This window comes from Mastigoproctus giganteus, chromosome 4, assembly GCF_048544385.1.
Source record: "Mastigoproctus giganteus isolate SK-2022 chromosome 4, ASM4854438v1, whole genome shotgun sequence".
In the NCBI taxonomy this organism is placed as follows: Eukaryota; Metazoa; Arthropoda; class Arachnida; order Uropygi; family Thelyphonidae; genus Mastigoproctus; species Mastigoproctus giganteus.
The window spans coordinates 831483-853414 of NC_143578.1; the positions used below are offsets into that span (position 1 = coordinate 831483).

Below are 21932 nucleotides of genomic sequence, written 5' to 3' on the forward strand. Positions count from 1 at the left end.
CTAGCCAAAATAATCACTGAAACTTATGAAGCACCTGATATCTTGAGTAAAATCAACTTCAATGCTCCTTTTAGACAAGTCAGGAACCTTACACCGTTTCGCCTTGACTCTGCCAACACGGACTTAATGAAGTTCAGTCCACTGAACAGAATCAGCAAATCAGCAAATGACGCTCGCATTGACTTCTTTGACAACTCCCAATCACTGATGAACTCCATCCACAAGTTTGCCTCTTCTCTTAAACTGCAAAGTGACTAGCTCTCATCTAATTATTGTAGTTTATTTTTTGTTATATTATTTTTCTATTCTCTAACTAATTAATTTATTATTTGTTTTACCGGTAACTTAACTTAATGCAATCCTCTTTTGTACATATGATTTTAATTTCTAAATCTTTATCAATGATTATCTTTTGTATATATGATTTTAATGTTTGAATCTACTGTATATTTATCTTCCTCTTGGATTTCATGATTTTGTTATCAATTGTGGTCACTGTTCTGCTCTCAGATACACTCTCAATAGTCAGCTGTTGTGTATCTTGTTGTTAATAAAATAAAATAAATAAAATAAATAAAAAATAAAGAGAGAAGGTGTAAGAATTAAGAAGGGGCTTCTTGAAAACAAGTGGCACCCGGGTCTAATGCGTCAGAGCGCCGCGTGTCTGATGTCCACATTTACCGGATGAAAAACGAGGTTCGGTGCAGCGCGATGGTCCGTGTCTAACTCACTCACCTGTTCGGGGGTATTCGCTGTCAGCACGTGCACTTTAATGAAGAAGGCGTTGTGCAGTCCATCCAGGTTCGCGAATTCTGCGGACACGAGGGAGAAGTCGAGGACGTCGTTCAAGAAAACCAACCAGCTGATGAAGAACTTCGAATTCAACGGCACCTGGTGGGGAAATATTAAAATATTTCAGTATTATCTGTTCGGATGGTCCAATACGGTTCAATGCATAAAAATGCACCGCGAGAAACGTGGGGTATTTTTATTCACGCAATTAACCCTTTGTTTATACGTGCACTTACCCCCTTTCTTTGTAAAGAAGGCAAAGTAAAGCGGCAAAGGTTTCTTTGTTCTCTTAACAGTAGCAGAGAAGAGGTTGGACCAAATTGGTCCACTTGATATCGATGATTCAACCGTTGATGATCCTGCACGGGTAGCTAACAAACTAAATGAATGTTTTTTTGCATTCACACGTGAGGAATTCTGTAGGGTAGCGGAGAACAGAAGTTTATCAAACTGTAACAGGGTGGTTAATGATTTTGTGCAAGGTGGAGGAGAAATTGTTGAAGTTAAACGTAGGAAAGGAACCTGCGGTGGATCTATCTAATTTATTTATAATAAATATCTTTTATTGCAGGCAGTGATTGGATACATGATTGCCTGATGCAATGTTACCCACAACAGCGACAATGCTAGGGGTTTCACATTAAATAACTAATACAGGTAAAATTACATAAGACAATAAACGTATAATTACATATTTTACATTTAAAATTGATATTAACATGGGAAATGAAAACATATGAAAAGACGATGGCAGTCACTCGGTTGAAGACGAAAGCTGGTCCCTGATGATGCGTCTTCTGTACGATTTGTCCTTTATGAACTTTTTGTAGTCCACATCTATCTCCTGGACGTTGTGGAACATCTCCATGGGCAGGAATCTATCCCCTATTCTCAGCCTCCACGCCACAGACTGAAGAGAGGGGAGGGCTCTTAAGGGTTTTGGGGGGATCCTTCAATTGCACATCTGCCAAAAATTTGGCGTATTGACTTCCCCCGCTATCATTTTAATTGACACAAGCAAGCGGAGGTCAAATATCCGTTTGGAGACTTTTCTGTAGTTTAGTAGTTGGATGATATCTGAAGTATGTGTGAGTGGGGGCAGTTTATGTTTGAAGAGGACCCACCGAAGAAGCCAGTACTCATCAGATGCGATGATTTTTAGCGTGGTTTTCGTTGCCGACGCCCAGATTTCTGACCCGTAGGTGATGACTGGCTGCAGAAACCGGTATACGTATTGGAGCGTGTACTCAGGCTCTGTGACATGAAGGAGGTGTTGTTTGGCAAGCCATCTTGCCCTGCATACCTTGTTATGAATGTCTGCAACATGGTGTTTGAAACTGAGTTTAGGGTCGAATATAACGCCGAGATCTTTGTGCTTGATGACTGGGGTGATGGGGGTTCCGTGGATTTCCAGGTTTAGTTGCGTTGGGTTTGATTTGAGGGAAAATACCATTTGTGCAGATTTTTTTGGATTTATTTTAAGAGAGAACTGTGCCAAGTATGTAATCAGATTCTTAAGGCTGTTGATAATGGTTTCAGAAACAGAATCGGGGCGGGCGGTCCCGTTGATCCGATAGAGGAGCTTCAAGTCGTCTGCATAACTGATAAATTCTGTTTGCTGACACAGGAATGGGTGGATGGCAGCCGTAAAGAGGAGCCCTCAGAGAACTCCGCCCTGGGGTACACCTACACTAACTTTCCTTGTGAAAGATTTTTTATTCACAGTCAGGTGAAGGACCCTGGTCGTAAGTAGCGACTTCAAGAATTCCAGTATATTGCCTTTTATTTGGTATCCATCCTCACAAAGTTGCAGGAGGGGCTGGATGTCTATGCTGTCGAATGCGGACTGGATATCCAGATACACAATTGCCATCTCAGCCCTATCTTGTAATGCCCCCAGAATGGTGTTGGTGGTTTGCAGTAGGTTGGTAATAGTGGACCTGCGTTTCAAGGCATAGTGAATGTATGGTGATTCACATGACAGAACCTGGTTGGTTAGGATGGGAAGAAGGCACTTCTCCATGACTTTGAGGAGACATGAGGCTTTCATTATTGGCCTGAATTGTGAAATTGATGTCGCTCCTTGTGTTTTGGGGATTGGTCGGACAATATATTGATTCCAGGCTGTTGGGAAACTTTGCGTTGTGAGGATTCCATTGAAGATACCTAGGAGTGCATCAATGATGAATACACTAACGCTCTTAAGAATGAATTGTGGGACCCCATCATATCCAGTGCAAGATGTTGGTGGGATATCATTAATGGCCTGGATAAGCTCTCTTTTTGTGATGATGATGGAAGCGAGGACATCTCGCTGACAACTGTTGTGAATGCTCTTAAAGTCTGACGCTGACTTTGGCTTAAATCTTGTGATGTAGTCTAGCCATTCAATTGATTAAGTTGTTGAGGGAATTCGTCATGCCTTGGCTTAAACGGTGCTTTCCCGATCTTGATTGTTTTGTCGATATAGGCTTTAATGGCTTCAGATTTGCTTCTATTGAACTGGGCGCGGGCTCTTGAGTATGCAATTCTGTCTAGTGGGTCTAATTTTTCTTTCCATTTTGCATGTAGGCGTTGTTTATTCTGAAATTTAAGGCTGAGATCTTGGGTCCACCATGCTTTGCTTCGACAGGAGATTGAAACTGTTTTTGACGCTGCAGTTCGAGCAATAGACTGCAGCCAGCAGGTAAGAAAGTGCAGCCCGAGCTGTGGATGACATTGGGTTAGGGCTTCCCAAGGAAAAATGGATGCTGCAAAGCAGCATTTCTCTGGATTGAGGAGAGAAGGGCTAATCACTGTCTTCTTAACTGGTGCTGGGTGTTGCCAGGATGTCCTGGAAGTGATTGGAAGAATGAGGGCTACTGGTAGATGGTCTGACATGAAGGCTGTTTCCGGTTGGCTGTCTACGGTGAGGGTGTCTGTTGCAAATATTAGGTCTAACAGGTTAGCGCCTCTGGTAGGGGAAAAATTCTGGAGGGTCAGACCTACTGAAGCCAGATTAGAAGATAACAATTTGCGAAGAGTGTGTTGGCCTGAGCTGATATTAAAGTCTCCACACACTAGTAATGTTGCTTTAGGGTGGCATTGATTAATGATCCAGTTAGAAATCTCTTGTAAAGTGTTCTTTACTGTGGGAGGGGGGGATGTAGACTGTGCACACGTCAAATCTGTGGCCTTGAATACTGAGTGAGACTCTTGCAGCTTCAAACAGTTCTGTTTTTAGAGTGGCTGAGCTAGTCAGTGAGAATTTTTGGGTGTTGTAGAGAATGCCTACGCCTCCACCAGTCGTCCGTTCCCTGGAGGCAAAAATGCCCGAGAAGCAAGTGGGTTGAGAGAATGCGAGGTCTTCTTCATTGGGGGACAGCCATGTCTCTGTGATACAGATGATGTCATACAACCCTGACAAGAGAAGAATTTCCATTGTCTGAAGTTTATTTCTCAGACTTCTAGTATTTTGATAGAAAATTGTGCACATTAAGGAAGTTTGGATGTATGTCCTTGTTGGAGCTCTGATGGCCTTCATCAATCGTCTATCGTTCGTTCTGGAGGTAGTTCTCACTTCAATCTTCATATGTCTTCCCTCAGGCGTTAGTGGCGGGAGATCATGTCGCTGGAAAGCTTCTGTGAGAGAGTTTGAACCTTTAAGGTCTTGTTCGGTATAACCGGAATGTTCTTCCCCAACCTTAGACTTAGTGGCGAGTCTGAGTCAGGTTTTCCTTTCATTATTTGTGGTTTCAATACGTTGGGGATACCGCATCGAGGTAGAGGTACGCTTTGTAGCGTAGAAGTGTTTGACTAGTGCCCCTGCAGGCCAAGAGGATGCAAGGCTGAGTAGTTTGTAGTTTGATTCTGCTGTAGTGATTTTGAATGATGCATAGTATGGTTGTTTGGTCGTGAGCCTGGTAACTTCTGTGTCTATGCCTAAGTCTTCATTTAAATAAGACCACATCTGTTCAACAGTTGTCTGTGGAGAAAGCCTGGAGACAAAAATTGATTTTTCATGTGTAGAGATTTTTAGTGGAATTGCATGTATTTTCGTTGAGTTAGCAGTCCCGACTGTGGGCTTCATGTTGTAGTTTGGCTTCTGTGGTGCAGTTACTTGATTTTTTGTGTATTTCTGCTTCTCTTTGCACGGTGTCATCTTCTTAGGAGATTTTGGGGGTCTTGGTTTGGTTGTTTCTTCGATGTGGGGGCGAGATGAATAATTTCGGGATGTTTTGCTGTGGTTCAGAAATTTCTGGGTGCGATTTGGTTGATAGGAGAGCTCCAGTGCCTCGGATTGTAGACTTTGCACGCTGGGAATTCGTTGCTCCTCTTCCTGCGGTTCGTGCGGTCTGACCCGTATGCTGGGGGCGTTCTTCCAAGGTGTGCGGACAGTTGAATTATTAGATTTAAGGACGTTTGCAAATGTAGCACATCGGCTTACTTCTGAGTCTTGGACGGAATGGTTTTGTATCCGAGACGGGAGAAAATGGGTGGTACTGTCCTTCTGTGATTTATGTGAGGAGGGGTAAGAGCAGGTGTGGAGTTCAGACGCTGGTTCTCCAGGAGGGGGAAATCGCTTGGTATTGATCCTGTGTGGGGGATGATCTTCATCCGTTGTCTTTTCCTGTGATCGAGAATGATTTTTTTCCTTGGGAAGAACACTGTTCGTTCTCGCCTTCTGATGGGGTCTGTTGGAGACCAGTGGATTCGGCCTGATCAAGGATGTCGATCGAGGCCTCAGCGGAGTCGCTTCTTCTGGGATTTGTAGCGGAAGGAACGTGACTAGATTTCGTTTTACACTCAGGACAAATTAACACGATATTGGTCTTTTCATAATTTTTATAAATCTTAATAAGGTCCTGCCCGTTGAGAAGGTTTACAAGCTCTCTAGAATCCTCGGACTTATTCAGTTCGATTTTATTGTAGATGTCTAGAAGAATGAGCTTGATGTCCTTGTTACATCGGTGCAGAAATGTGACGTTATCATGCAGTTCTGCAAGGTTCCCTTTCATCATGCTGAAGCCGAATTCCATTTTCGAAATGACGTCGGATGAGGTCTCCTGGAGGTTCCTTAGCTCGTTTTCCATGCAGTTGACTCTTGACATCACAATTTCGGAACTGCTGACGATCGCTTCTATGACGGTGGAATTACTTTCTGTAGTCATTTTATGCTGATGTTCGAGTTTTGCGACTACGTTCTCTGTCAGACGCATGTGAGAATCTTTTAACTGATCTAGTCCGGATACCAATTCCGTAATGGCGACTTGAATTGGGTTTACAAGGACTCTCAGCTCATCACAGCCAATAGGATCAGTCTGTTCCGAATGTTTTCTGTAAAAGGTGGGATGCGCTGTGTCTACTTTATCGCTGTCATTATTGTTCGTTTTGCAGACATCACATTTCCATGCAAGTTTAATTTTCTTTGCGAGCTTTTTTACATCCGAATATGGGCTACAGGGCCCGCAGAGACATACCTGCTTACAGGAAGAACATACAAGTAGAAAATCTGCTTGCTTGAGACATCCGGTACACAACAGATTTTCGCCCATGCTGAATAAACTGAAATGTAATGTCAAAGCGGGCTTAAGAGGGTCAGTGAAGGATTAAAATACCTTCCGCGTTTTTACGTTAAACTGAGTGAACTATAGGAAGGTCACTTCGAAAGTGTGCCCTGGGGCGGCTAGCTTTGGCAGGAGACGATCAACGGGGGGTTGCGCTGACCTTGTCCGCGACTGAACTGGAGAGAGTCACTTTCTTTGTCAGAGGTGGAAACAACGATAAAAATTATTAAAATTACCTTGAATTTGACGACCTGATGCAGCGTGTCCAGATCTAGAGATCCTCTATGAGTTTAGTCCCTGGTAGACGAAAAATCACCACTGAATAGCTTTACAGAACCATTTAAAACTGATAAATTTCTGGAGCACCTTCGAACACATGTTCACCACGGTACGCGCACGCGCACGCGCACGCGCAATCCTCCTTATTTATATACACGTTTCTCACCCACGGGGCACACAGACTCTAAATAAAGGTGAGAACGCTAGGAGTTACAGAAAATCCAAAACAGTTATAATCAATACAAAACTAGAATTAAAATATATACAAAATTTACATTAAGAAAACAGAGTTGAGTAAGGAGCAAATTCTTATAGATAGATGGATTAAGAGTAAAATCAATATTGCACTTATTCATTACCCGAAGGAAACCAAACAGAGGACTACCAAATAAGTGATGAGGACGAGGGGCGGACAGGCAGCGAGAAATCAATTTTATAACGAGAATTCAAACGGGGTATATAGCGAAAGGTATTTGTTCAAGAAGAGATGGAGAATCGATAACAGAGTTTACGATATTGTAGACAAAAAGAGACCCATGGAGTTGTCGTCTAGAGTGGAGAGGAATGATTCTGAAGTGACCACAAAGATCTCCATAATTTCGACGGTGAAAGGCAATGTGATTTCGATAGAGTAAGAATTTAATGAATTTAATTTGAATTCTCTCAAGTCTGTGAGAAAGATATTCCTGTTGTGGGGACCAAATAGTAATCAAAAATAGGAAGTGCAAGCTGCTTGAAGGGTTGAATTAGAACTTTGTCACTCTTGAAAACAGAGGAAGAACGCTTGATTAATCCAAGAACCTTAAAAGTGTGAGATATTACATGATGGACGCGGGAAGAGGGATGAAGGTCAGATCGAAATACGACACCTAAATCATTGAGCGTATCAGTACTTGCAATTAAGGAGTTTTCAATATAATAATCAGTAAGGATGGAGGGTCTAACTACACGATTCGAGGAAAAGCGACATAATTTACATTTTAACGGGTTTAGAAACAAGTTATTTTTATTGAGCCAAAGTGAGAGGGGATCAAGACCGGACTGGAGTTCATCGCCGTCAGATGAAGAAAAAATAACTTTGTAAATTTAATATCATCTGCATAGAGTTGCCACTCAACCTTAACGGACTGAAATAAGGTTGACAGATCGTTAGCATAAACAATAAAGCAGAGCGGACCCAATGATGAGCCTCGAGGAACACCTTGCGAAACAGCAAACGGAGTTGAAGTACCATCAATTATTACGGATAATTTACGATTTCTAAGCATTGATTCAAGCAAATCTACTAAAGGGGATCGTAGACCATAAGATGACAGCTTGAACAGCAAAAGGTCGATGTGGACAGAGTCAAATGCGTGTGAAATATCAAACAAAAGCAAATCAGTTTGTTTCCTTTGTCCAAATTAGCGTGTAAGAAATGAGAAAACAAAGATAGATTTAAAACAGTTGATTTCCTGGGAAGAAAGGCATACTGATGATTATTGATAAAAGGGTGAAGATAGGAACTAATTTATTTATAAAGAAAGAGTTCAAAATTTCCCCAATTGTATTTAGTATGGTAATAGGTCGGTAGTTATTACGCTTAGCTTTATCACCCAGTTTTTTTATAAATCGGGATGATATAACCCTCTTTGAACGATGAAGAGTAACAGCCACGAAGAAGACAGTAATTGAAGAGATTTGTAAGAACTGGAGCTAAACACTAACTACTTTTCTTGAAGAAAAGAGCAGGGAGGGTATTGGAGAGGTATGGCTTTAAGGGTAAGTTGCACAATGGATAAAGGGATGGTTGGGTGAGAGAAGACAGAGAGTGATTATCAATGGGCATCGCTCTTCGTGGACAAATGTTGTTACTGGAGAGTTCTGGAGTTTAGTTCTGGGCTCATTGTTGTATTCAATATTTATCGATTATACTGAAGAAGGTATATTACGCTGAAACTTTAATTATGCAAATAATACGAATGTTTCCAGTTAATCCCATTAATCTAGGTATGAGGAGATGAGCTGAAAAATGGAAGTTGAAGTTTAACATTGACAAATGAAAGGTAGTGCAAATGGGTAGCAGTAATCCTAGAAAAACATACCAACTATATGGTACCTACATTCACTGGTGGAAAATGAGAAACGCCTGGGGATGATTGTGCAGTCAGATATGAAGTTCTCTGAGCAGTGCAGACATGCTGGAAGAACAGGTCATGGGGTCTTGCCAATGATATACAGGAATTTTTCTAGCAGGAATAAGGAGGTGATTATCCCTTTGTACAATCGTCAGGCTACATCTTAAGTACTGCATTCAGGTTTAGAGACCTCATCTTAGGAAGGATGTAGAGTTGCTAGAACAAGTACAAAGAAGGGCAACGAGATTGGTGAGGGGAACAAAGGGGTTCTCTTACCAAGAAACCTTTATGTTCTGATAATTGCAACACAAGAAAGGTTAAGTTCTACAAATTGCAAATTCTCGACGCTAAGCGCCTGCAACCTGATCTGATTGAGGTTTTTAAAGCTTTGAATGGATTAATCAAGCTCAATGCTGATGGAATTCTTTCTCTTTCTCAGAGCATGCGCATGAGGGGACATCAATTCAGATTAAGGAACGATGGCTTCAGAATAGATCTGTGGAAGTTTGTCTTCAAGGAGATGGTGGTTGATTTTCGGAACAAAGTTTCATCTGATGAAGAATAGTTGAATCCGTTGTAGAATAGTTTGAATAATTTCAAGGAAGAACTAGAAAAATTATTGGAGAGGTTGTTGGAGATTGGAATTGATCCATTTGAGCTTTTCAGTCTCTTAATCTGCGTTTAGATTGATAATACCCAAATAACCCCGAGGCGATTTTCCTCTTAATTCTGCAACACAATCCTTTGTAAACATTGAGGTCCAAAGGCACAGTTCTGCAGATCTTAACGAAGCAAGCTGCGAATTAATCTCTGGAGAATAATTCATTTTGACTGATAGGTATATTTGTTTTCCATTTGGAACCACACGAAGGAGCCGTCCATGGTCACAGGGACGAACAAACAATTCTAATATGTTTGGAGAGTCTTAAAATTAAGATCCCAATATTGTTTTTAAATCTTGATAAGAGACCAGTAAAATTCTTAACCTTGGGCCTGCTACGATCGGGCTGTGAAGGTAGCTATGGTGATACCCGAGTATTTCATTCCAGAGACTAAGGGGTGGGGAGGGGAATAGTTATTATTGATGATTATAATAGGCGGGTGATTATAATCGAATTTCCCATTGAAGGTAGTAGTAGTAGTAGTAGAGGCATACGATGCAACAAAGCAAGTTTATGAAGCATCAGACAAAAAAAAAAAAAAAAAAAAACCATTTCACCTCTCCATTCGTTCCAAATGCCTGTCCAGCTCAGCCTTAAATTTATTTAGGCTATCAACTTCCATAACAAAAGATGCAAGTCTGTTCCAACAACCAACTACCCTCTGGCTAAAGGGAAACTTCCCCACATCTGTCTTTCCTCAATTTGAATTTATGCCCCTTCAGGTTCTTAGTCTGAGCAAGACGAAGAATCCCATCAGCATTCAGCATGCTCAACCCATTCAAGGCCTTATACACCTCAATCAGATCACCTCGCAGGTGTCTTGTCTCCGGAGGCCCAATTTTCAAATTCTTCAGGGAACACCCTTTAAAATTTGGTCTGACAGCCTGAAGTAATGGAAGAGATATTGGCCTGGATAAGGACGAAAGGTATTTACAGCGGCGGATTCCAAAATAAGAGACGTATGCAACCAGCGACAGTGGGAGATAAACTAACATTTCGAAGTTATTTTTTAACATGAGACCGACGTAGCAAAAGTGTAGGTTCCATGCATTTATGACCTTTACTTTCGGGCCATCGATCGAGCGTAAGATTCAAAACATGCAGAAAACACAAGAAGGTGTTTCGTGACACGTCCCTCGACTCAATAGTGATCCAAACTTGGGCGTTATGCAATTAAAAAAGAAGAGAATAACGGGCCTCTCAATGTCTCTTTCATAGAATCGGAGCGATCTAATAGAAAGCTATTTGGGAAACTGCTATAAAAGAGAGAAGCCTCCATCTTCCCTTTCTCCAACTGCGTCGGCAAAATCCGATTTGATGGAGGTGGACGCAATTGCGAATGAACTGCACCCAACGAGCGACAATAGCACGTGACCAGACCTACGCCAACGAACTGCTGGACCAGTTTCCGTAGCGCCAAACCGTGTAACCCTCTTCCTATCACCGGTTTAAAAATGTCCAACCCCGAGATTGTGAAAATTCTCAGGCACAACCGCTTCCACAACTTTTCGCGCACCATAAAGACTTCATTTATTTTTGCAAAAAGCGAGCGACACATCGAACTTCTCTCAGAACCTTCCGTCCCCCAAGGGCTACCCAATGCGGACAAAATCAGGGGAGGGCAATAATTTTTAGGTTCATTCGTCATTAACGATGAAACGCGCGTGTGAGAGAGGCAGATGAATGCGTACCTGACGTAAGAACCTCGTAGTGGCCTCGTGCGACTCAGAGAAGTACAGCACCACCAACCTCGGCAACTTAGGGACGAAAGGGCTCGCTTTTGCGGATCCGAAATTGCGAGCGATAACCCCGAGTCCTCGCTGTTCCTCGAGAAGCATCGTCGGAAGCCCACGCTGGAAGAGCACCTCTGCAGTGCACGAGACTGCTGTTGGGTCTGAAAAGGAAGGAAGGAAGGAAGAGGGCGCTTTTACAATGCGGTTCAGTTCTTGCATCCGAAGTTTACAAATTTTAAGAAATTAAAAAAAGTAAAACTTACTTTCGTTTCCATTTCTGTGTGCACACAAACTTACACTTATGACACAAGAACACCCCACCCACCAGCAGGAAAATTGCCACTGCGATGCTTCCCATGACACGATCAATGCAAAATAATATAAACTGAAGCCGTCACTGGTCACCTCGCTTAGCATCTATTTCTCCAAAGAGTGGTCCCCTCTCTTGGCATCTTATTATTATTCGATTTATTGCGTGTGCTTCCATCGTGAACGGCCTTCAGCTAGGAGGGCGCCTCTACTGTATACATTCGCACAACTTAGACAGCAAACACAGAAGTCGTACATAAACATAATGCAACAAATAAGATGTAATGCGAGCAAATAAAGCACATCCTCATATGGACAGTGACACAGCAAAAGTAGAGATATAAAGGCATTAAATTTGTAATAAATACAACTAACGCACATAATGAGAAAATTTATTTCTGTTACACAGAGCATTAATAAACTACAATAAATACATTAGCTTTCGGCTGGATGGCAGCCTTCCTCAGATTGAATACTGAATGGCAGTTGGAATAGAGATGTGCACTGCCAGGATGGTGCGGGAGGCGCGTGGTTAATTGTTTGTTGATGTTTGTGGCTGTGACGTATGGTGGTGACGTGGCCAGCGTTTGTCTAACGATAGAACTACCGACTCTGTGATGGGGTTAACTTGACAACCACTGTTCCTGTTCAACGCGGTATCCGAGCATTTTATATTTAGCGATTCCAACCAGGTACGCCTCAGGTAATGGTGGGACCTGTCTACAACCACGACATCGCGGTGTGGGTCGATGTCGTGGTGGGTTGTCCAGACATGTTCGGCGATAGCTGAGTGTTCTATATCCGCCAAACGGATCGCCCTTTTGTGTTCTGAGAGACGTTTCTCGAGTCGACGTCCAGTCTCTCCAAAATAGCAGCTCGTGCAGTCACGGCAAGAGATGCGATAGACCAAACCGCTCTGTAGAAGGGTTGGGACGGGTGTTTTTACGTTGGAAATGAAAGAACGCAGTTTCTTGCCTGGTAGTTGGATGCACTTTATCCCATGGGATCTTAAGATTCTACCGATCTGTTGTGACAGGTTGGGGTAGTATGGGATAAATGCCCTCGTGGATGACTCGTCACTGTTGGCGTTGTTGTTGTTGGTCGTCACGTTGTCGTGACGACAACGTGACGACCAACGATTGACGACAATATCATCTGCGTAAGAGCTGCAATCAGAATGCGGAGAGAGGAAGGGGTCCAAAGCGGGAGCAAAAACCAGTGCAAACAGGGCGTCACCTTAGGGACTCCTCTGTTGATGAAGTAGTTCGACTGGAAGGTTTTATCTTCAACTGTCAAATGCCTTTGCTTGAAAATGGAAGCGATGACTTTTAATAAGCGTCCCTGTATTTTGAAATGCCTTTCAAGTATTTTCATCAACGCATTGGTTGACACATTGTCGAAGGCATATTTAACGTCTAAAAAGATTACATCAATCTGTTCTTTGGCGTTCAGAGTCGTTTGGATCCGAAATAAGGGTGTCCATTAAATTCGTCACAGTTGATCTCTTTGGAATCACAGTTCGTAAATATGGCGGTCTTTAATGGAAAAAACGTATGACAAGAATTGGCAGCAGAGCCTTCTCGAACAATTTTAATAAATTGCAGATTATAGGAATGGGACGAAAATCCTTCTTGTCTTTTGGACTCCACTTCGAGCTTCAAGGCATACATTCACTATGCCTTGAAACGGAGGTCCACCATTACCAACCTACTGCAAACCACCAACATCATTCTGGGGGCTCTACAAGATAGAGCTGAGATGGCAATTGTTCATCTGGATATTCAGTCTGCATTCGACAGCATGGATATCCAGTCTGCATTCAACAGCATGGATATCCAGCCCCTCCTGCAACTTTGAGAGAATGGATAGCAGATAAAAGGCAATATACTGAAATTCTTGAAGTCGCTACTTACGACCAGAGTCCTTCAATTAACTGTGAATAAAAAATCTTACACAAGGAAAGTTTGTGTAGGTGTACCCCAGGGGGGGGAGTTCTTTCAGGGCTCCTCTTTACGGCTGTCATCCACCCATTCCTCTGCCAGCAAAGAGAATTTATCAGTTATGCAGACGACTTGAAGCACCTCTATCGGATCAACGGAACCGCCCGACCTGATTCAGTTTCTGAAACCATTATCAACAGCTTCAAGAATCTGATTACATACTCGGCACAGTTTTCTCTTAAGATAAATCCAAAAAAATCTGGACAAATGGTATTTTACCTCAAATCAAACCCAACGCAATTAAACCTGGAAATCCACGGAAACCCCATCACCCCAGTCATCAAGCACAAAGATCTCGGCGTTATATACGACCCTAAACTCAGTTTCAAAAACCATGTGGCAGTCATTCACTACAAAGTCTGCAGAGCAAGTTGGCCTGCCAAACCTCCTCCTTCGTGTCACAGAGCCGCCTGAGTACACGCTCCAATACATATACCGGTTTCTGCAGCCAGCCATCACCAACGGGTCGGAAATCTGGGCGTCGGCAACGAAAACCACGCTAAAAACCATTTCATCTGATGAGTACTGGCTTCTTCGGTGGGTCCTCTTCAAGCATAAACTGCCACCACTCATACATACTTCAGATATCACCCAAATTTTAACTTACAGAAAAGTCTCCAAACGGATATTCGTCCCCCACTTGCTGGAGTCAATTAAAATGATAGCGGGTGAAGTCAATACTCCAAATTTTTGGCAGATGTGCAATTGGAGGATCCCCCCCCAAAACCCTTAAGAGTCCTCCCCCCTCAGTGTGTGTGGCGTGGAGGCTCAGGACAGCCGATAGATTCCTGCCAGGGAGAAGCTCCACAACGTCCAGGAGATGTATGTGGTCTGCAAGGAGTGGATAGAGGACAAATCGTACAGAAGACGCATCATCAGGGACCAGCTTTCGTCTTCAACCGAGTGACTGCCATCCTCTTTCCATCGCTTTTCATGTGTCTTCATTTCACATGTTAATATTAATTTTATATGTAAAATATTTAATTATACGTTTTATGTCCTAATATATGTTTTAAGTAATTTTTCCTGTATAAGTTATTTAATGTTAAACCCCTAGCATTGTCGCTGTTGTGGGTATTATTGCATCAGGAAATCATGTAACCAATTACTGCCTGCAATAAAGATATTAATAATCAATTATTCCAAAGATGCCTGGCTGTGAGCACTACGACAATCAAGTGTAAAGTAATACAATGGGCAACGACCGGTGATGGACTGCCTCAATCCTTTATATTTTTATATATATTTCTCATGTTTTTGTAAGTTACAGCACTTTTGATAAAATAATATCCTTTAAATTGAGACCCTTCGGTATTGCACAACTTACAAGCATGTTAATAAAAAACACTATGTTCTGTACCTTTCAGGTTAAGCAATCATGGGCTCCATGTAACCCTGGACACGTGTCCAGGGTTATATGGACGATATTAACATTTAACCTTTAAATGTTAATATCATCTTCCCCCAGCTTATTGCAGTCCAGTGGTGGCTCTTGAGCAGAGCAATCAACAGATCTAATAAATAAATAAATAAATACTAAGAACTTGTCGGCCCATAACTTTGATCGTTAGAAAGTAACTGCCTTCGATTATTTCTTGGAGAGGGCACCAGTAAACCTTTTCACAAAGGCACTCAGCGTGCAGAGTTCCTGATTCTTTCACTTTCGAATTCCTTCGACTTCGTATGGTCATCTCAGAGAGCTAACGGAAAAATTATTCAATTTATTAAAGCGTAAGGTTTGGGGAGGGAAAGAGAGAGAGAGAGAGAGAGAGAGAGAGAGAGAGAGAGAGAGAGAGAGAGAGAGAGAGAGAGAGAGAGAGAGAGAGAGTATTTCTACTGAGGATGACATCCAGTGAAACTGGTACACGTTGAAAGTTGGAAACTCGACCCTCACTCTTTAGTGGGGCAAAACATGCCCCCCATCCGTGATTGACACCCGATGGGTACAATTTTGATTAACTCGGACACTTGCTGGATTGGTCAAACAAGCATCTCAGATGGTCCAGTTACTCCAACCCTTCGCTGATGCGACGAGTCCTCTGCTCAGGTCGCCAACCTGTCAGCGCCAACATCTCCCCAAACTGTATAAATTTTGGGTTGGAGGCTCATTGGTTTTTTGTTCGATCGTTGAATACCCATCGCAGGCGAAACACGATGATTGGTGAGGATGAAATTTCTCCGATATCCAGGTTTGAAGCGATGTACGAGCTGCGCAGTAAGACCTTTACGTGCACCCATGAGTATGGGTGGAGGTAAGGGTCCCACTCGTCATCGCAATTCGCAATTGACATCGTAGTTCCCAATGGACACCGCAGTTCCTTCCTAAGTTGGCTCAAATTTCGCAGCACACTGGATCCAATGCACCATACAGTCAGACGACACTTTCTCGGCATCTTCACTGAGTGACAACACCTTCGGACTCGCCGGTCCACTACAGAATCCCCAACCACGAACTTGCCGAAAGCAAGTGCTTCCATAGGGCCGTGACTACGTATTTCAACGTATAATAAAAAGCTGCGCCAGTCCATTAAATATCACGAATAATAAATAAAAACGAATTAACGAAGCAATTAATAAAATTAACCGGGAAGGGCAGAGGGGGTTCGCCTGTCCAGTGTTGCGAATTTCATTGGTTGTCAGTACGTACCTGTGTCCGAAGACGCCACGAGTATAACGTGGGACTCCACTCGGAGAAGAGTGTTGTGCACATCTGACATCACCCTGGACACCGCAGAACACATCCATCCGTGCGACGGGTTCGAACCTGTGAGCAGTAAAAGAGACAAATGTCACACCTCGCATCAAAATAAACAAATTAAACGAAAGCTGCCCATGCAGCGTTTATTATTAGTAATAATAAATAGCAACTGCCGTTGCATTTGTTGCAATGTAAATATCTGAGTTGCAATAAACCTTTATGTCCATTCCTCTTTTATGCCATTCCTCTTGTTAAAATATTTCGCCATCTAACCAACAGTTCTTGGTTTCAACCGCTCCGAATCTATTGGCAAGCAATAATCAGAAATGAGGGTGGACACTCGAAATCCCCTTTGGTTGGCAAAAAGTTCGTAATGAAGCAACTGATGTCACCCATTACGAGTACGAAATTCTTTTCCGATTTTGGCAGAAACAGTTGGTGGCATCAGACGCAGATCCCTGAAAGGGGGAGGGGGAAGTTTTTCACTCCTGTGGCTTCTGAATCTGTACGCGACACATTTCAAACAATCTCCACTGCTGTGTAAACAATAATCTGATTTGGGTATAGTCCAAGTTAGGAATTCCATGCGTGCATTTGTCCCCTCGGAAACACGCAGGAGGATGAACCTTCCTCAAACTGGTCTCAGGGCCAACCTCAACGACGTCCTTTTGCCGTTACCTCTTCTCACAGTCTCAATTGTTGGCCCTGGCTGGCGCAGCGCGTGGCATACCACCGTCCTCTCGCCCCGATTTGAACTCGAATCCGATCAACCACCCGACGAACTTGAGGGGGTTCTGAAAGGGAGGTGGTCGACCTCTGGCGAGATTTGCTTGGATGTTTCTTCCGAGTTTTTTGTCCAGAAAACAACATCCCACACAATGCGAGGAACTGGAGATCATTAAATGCGTTTATTTCTATCGTAGGAAATGTTGTTTGCTTTCATCCGTTTTACTGCGCCGCCGGTTGGAGGGTGTACAAAGGTGGTGCGAGAACGGCGATCATTTACAAAATGTGATTATTGACAAAAGAAATATTACAATAAGAAATATTTACACTCTCTTACAAAAGTAAATGTTCAGCAGTGACTTCGTGTTGCATTTTCATTTCGAAAAGGATATTTCTTCTCAATTAAAGTATTACATCTCGTCCATCTTCTTTATCAGAGGACTTTCATCCGGGGTACTCCTGTTCTTTAGTTGAAGTAAGCTGCGCGCTTCAGAGAGGATCTTCGCTCTGCACCGCTTTGCTTTCTGGGTATTTCTCAGGGTGCTCTATTGGCAATGAATTGAAAAGGTTGTTTCGGAAGGAATTCTTCAGACAGCGCAGGTTGGACAATTGAGAAGGTACATAAGGGTTGCTAGTACTGCGTCAGCACGTGGATTAGAGATAACTCCACGAAAAATGGTGGCGTCAATCACACCGGTAAGCAGCTGAGAAAGAAGAAGAAGAATATTACTGGATGCAATGTGATTGAGGTGTGGACAGTTTCTAGGTAATGTTATTGCTCTGATTTATTTACCTTTCACCCATTTTTGCAGGTGTGCACATTAAAAACAGAGAAATAATTTACTTTATTTAAGCGAGACTTTTCATAAATTTAAAACGTTTGTTGATTTTTGAAGAAGTGGTTACTGTTTCGGCTCGATCACGTGCAGCAGGTCATCCTGAAAATTTGGCAACATCCACATAATGGTCTCTAACCATGGAAAGTAATTTTTTGTCAAGAATGTCCTTGAGCATCTCAGCACCCATTGTACCCTCCACAAATTCACAAAGAGTGAAATACGGCCCTTCGTATTTCAGACGCAGAATGTTACACTGTGGAGGCGATACAGTCAGGATGAAATTCTCCTCCTCTTCTTCTTCTAACAGCCTGCTGGCTGCCCGAACCATGCAAGTTGAATTTTGATTCATCAGAGAAGATGACCCATTTGCACCGGTCGTTAGACCAACTCGCCTGCCCTTTGGTCCACTTTAAACGTTGGGCTTTCATTTTTTTTTTTTTTTTTGCTTTAAAATTCACAACTACGAACGTATCGGTGCTTGTCTTCACTCCCGTATCGTCCTTCTTGTGTTTTGAGATCTTTCGATGAGGATCTTCTGTTTCAGGCACGCAGACGGCCAAAATCTGTCCTTCGTTGTACTTCCTTCCTTTATATTTAGACTGCCATTTTCTGATAATTTTCGTAATAAATGTGCCACTGTTTGCTGCCTGCAGGGGACCAATCCTTTCAGCAGTTTCATCCAAAACTACAATCCACATTCTTTATTAGTGGACGCGGCTCGTTTTTTGCTAAACCTAATGGGGATCATTGAGCGCACAATGAGCGTTTGTGTGACACGGGACAATTGGGAACACGTCTTGTTTAAGTGCCCGAGAGTCAAGATCCTGAGAGAAGACCGAGTGGGTTGCTTGCCATAACTACGGTCGTAGATTCCAGGATGTTAGGGATGTCTTCTTGCAACGAAGGAGTTTCTGCCTCGCACGTTTTTCGAAGAACACGTGTGCTTCAGCAGTCGGAAGAGACCCGGGATGATTATGCGAGAGAGAAGTGACTGACCCAGGTCTATTATTATTATTATTATTATTTTAGGGTTGCCCGTAATTAAATACATTAACCCGTATTTGTGTCTGTAAATTGCGTATGTTCTATGGTTGATTTGCCTGTTTTGCTGGACGAAAAAACCCCAGTTACTGGGGAGAAAAACCTTGCTATCTACGCCTGAGACCAACTAACTCAGCCACGGAGTGAAAAAAGCCCATTAAAGTTCCTCGCGTCATCGACGGGATTCGAACCCAGGCCTTTTCCACCCGGTGTGGGGAGGACGGTGACGATACCACTGTGCTACCCGCGCAGACCTGACCCAGGTCTCCATTCCATTTTTTCCATTTATTTGTACACACAATTCTTTACAGTTTATATAAAAAAAAAAAAACTTACAGAGAAGATATATATACAATTTTATATGCAATAGCATTTTCATTATACATATATAAATATATATATACTATATTGTATACGAACACGTGTTTGTGTGTGTGTTTTACCTGTATCAAGGGTGGCTCCTAGGCCTTAGCCCATCTCCACCTTGCACGTCTGTTTTGGTGCAGAAACTCTGCAAAGCTTTTTATCGCTTGAGGGAGCAGCCAACATTTAGGCAGCTGCTGCCTGCCCCCAGGCACAAGCAGCCAAGCCTGGGTCTACTATTGCCTTTAGTGCCTTGGGCACAAATCCCGCACCCACCGGAGATAGTGCAATGCCGGTGGGTGCCAGCAATCCCGTCCCCAGGTTGCCCAAACCTGGAAACCAGCGAAAAAAAAAAAAAAAAAAAAACTCAAGCCTCAGCAGATACAAGCCAGTTTGAAAACTCCAATAAACTTAGCGAAGTAAATATTTACATTTGTACAAAAGATAATAGAATTTTAACTCTAAATCCTAGTAATACAATTCAATTTACATATCTTACAAGTCATCCTATTTATGTTTAATGGAATACGAACATTTATATTAACTTCTCAGCTGTCAGATTTATATTCGATTTTGGATTTGAGTTCTTAGTTGAAGTCTTTTCTTAAAGACCGATTCTGCAAAGGTCTGGAAAGTCTCCAAGTTTGTTTTGTTCTCAACTAGTATTTTCACATTGTCCTCAGCTAGACCTGGAACCTGATTAAGTAGCGATACTCGATGGTCTGCATATTGCGGACAAAACAGTAAGACATGGATCCAGTCTTCCATTTGACCACAGGTGCAAAAAGGATCCGGCTCCAAACCTCTGTCGAAAAGTTTGGCCCTCAGAGATCCATGGCCTGTTAATAAATACGTCGCAAACATACTTGGTACAAACCACGAAACAGAAGGTTGAGTAGAAGCAAACTCAACATTTTCAATATACTTCTTTGTGACTTCACCTTGCACAGACTCATTCCATCTACTTTGCCAAATACTAACCATTTCACTCCATAATCTTTTCCGTTCTGTCTTTAAGTTACTAACTGGGTCGGTTGTAATTCCCATAATAGATACCTGCAGTCCTTTCTTATGTTTATAAATCATGCCACGGTATAAGATAAACAAATCTAAAGGCAGTTCTCCTCCAAGAATTTGGAGGGCATTGTTTGATACTGTACGAGGGGCATTGTTTAGTGCCAGAAGCACTGTTCTTTGAATTGAGAGTAGCTTATTTTTGATTTTCACCTTAACGATGTTCTGGTGCCAAATACCTGCTCCGTACGAAACTATAGGCAGAAATATTGCTTTATAATATAGTTTCATGGTCTTTTTATTCAAACCCCAGTCTCTTTTGCAGATTCTTATGACCGAAGCAGTAAAATTTCTAATTTTTTCCTTCAGTTTGGTGACATGAGGGAGAAAGGTTAATTTATCATCGAGAATTATGCCAAGATATTTGTTTTGAGGAACATAAGGTATCTGTAAACCATTCAGTTGAATTCTTGGTGGTCTTCCATAATTAAAGTGGTTTTTCAATGTCATGAAATTTGTTTTACTCGGAGATATCTTGAGCTTGTTGATGTCAGCCCATGCCACCAAATCATCTAAGATGGGTTGGATTTTGTCCTCTAGTATCTTACGTGACCTTCCTTCTATGGCAATCACGAGATCATCGGCGTAGGCCACCTTTAGAGAATCCTCGTGTGTTTTCGTGAGCCACTGATCTAGTACGGCATTCCAGAGGAGAGGCCCCAACACCGACCCCTGGGGGCATCCTCTCAAAACCTGGGCCTTGTAAGACAGATGCTTTGCCTTGACCATGATGTATCTCTCATTAAAGTATGATCTCAGTACCCTGTACACATAATTATCACATTTAGCCAGCCTTAAAGACCTGAGGGCACTCTCACACCAGAGGGAGTCGAAAGCGCCCTCAAAGTCCACAAAAATTGCCAAAACATATTTAGAAGATGAATTCTGGATAAAGTTCGTCAACGTAAGAATTGCATCGTCGGTAGACCTCCCTTTTTTGAAGCCAAACTGACAGTTCGAGCATAGTTGGTTTTCCTCAAATTTCTTTAGTATTCTGGGAGCCGAAAGATGTTCAAATAACTTTTCCGGATTAGCGAGTAAGGAAATTGGCCTGTAAGGATGGGGATCGGATGTGTTTTTCCCTGTCTTGTGAAGAATCTTGAGCAATGCCAATTTCCACTGATTTGGAAAGTGTCCTTCCAGGAGGCATTTGTTCAAGAGATTTAGCAGTACTTGTGGGTATAAGTTGAAAAACTTAACAATAACAAGATTCTCCACAAGGTCAATTCCGGGGCATTTTTTGGTTTTTAGTCTAGCTATGGCAGAACCCAACTCCAGCAGATTAAAACACTCAATATCAGTTGAACCCGTATACATACTGTTTTCAAGACGTATCTGGTCTTGCTCCAATGTATCCAACTCTGGAATATCTTTAGGGAACAGACTTGACACTATAGCATGTACCGTGGAGCTCCAGTCCTCAGATTCTGCTCCGTTTATTCTTACTGTATTGTACACTTCTCCACAGATTAATTTGTTTCTGGAGATTTTGTAAACTAATCCCCACGGTTCTGAATTTCCAACCTGTTTGACAAATCCTTGCCAATAATCTATTTTAGCATTAGCTATTTCTTTGTGGTATCTCCTTCGAAGATCTCTATAAGAATCCTTGTGTGCTTGAACATCCTGTTGAGACAGATGTCTGTGTTTTTGATATTCCTTCCTTGCTTTCTGAACTTGCGATCTTAAATTTGCAAGATCTGAGTTCCACCAAGGGACAGGAGTTGTCTTGTTGTGTTTTTTCTTTGCTGCA

The 21932-nt window shown here is 42.4% G+C and overlaps 1 long non-coding RNA gene across 2 annotated transcripts in view; it reads right to left on the reverse strand.

The window, feature by feature from the left end:
* Positions 1-763: 763 nt before the first annotated feature.
* Positions 764-21932, reverse strand: part of LOC150086326 (uncharacterized) — a 35526-nt gene continuing 14357 nt past the window's right edge. The window contains exons 1-2 of one of the 2 annotated variants that reach the window (XR_016546849.1): positions 11088-11179; positions 764-891 (exon numbers count right to left, since the gene is read on the reverse strand). This is a non-coding gene — a long non-coding RNA (uncharacterized LOC150086326). Of the gene's footprint in view, positions 892-11087; positions 11180-16085; positions 16203-21932 lie in introns of those variants that run through there. The other variant, XR_016546848.1, reaches the window with a different exon arrangement.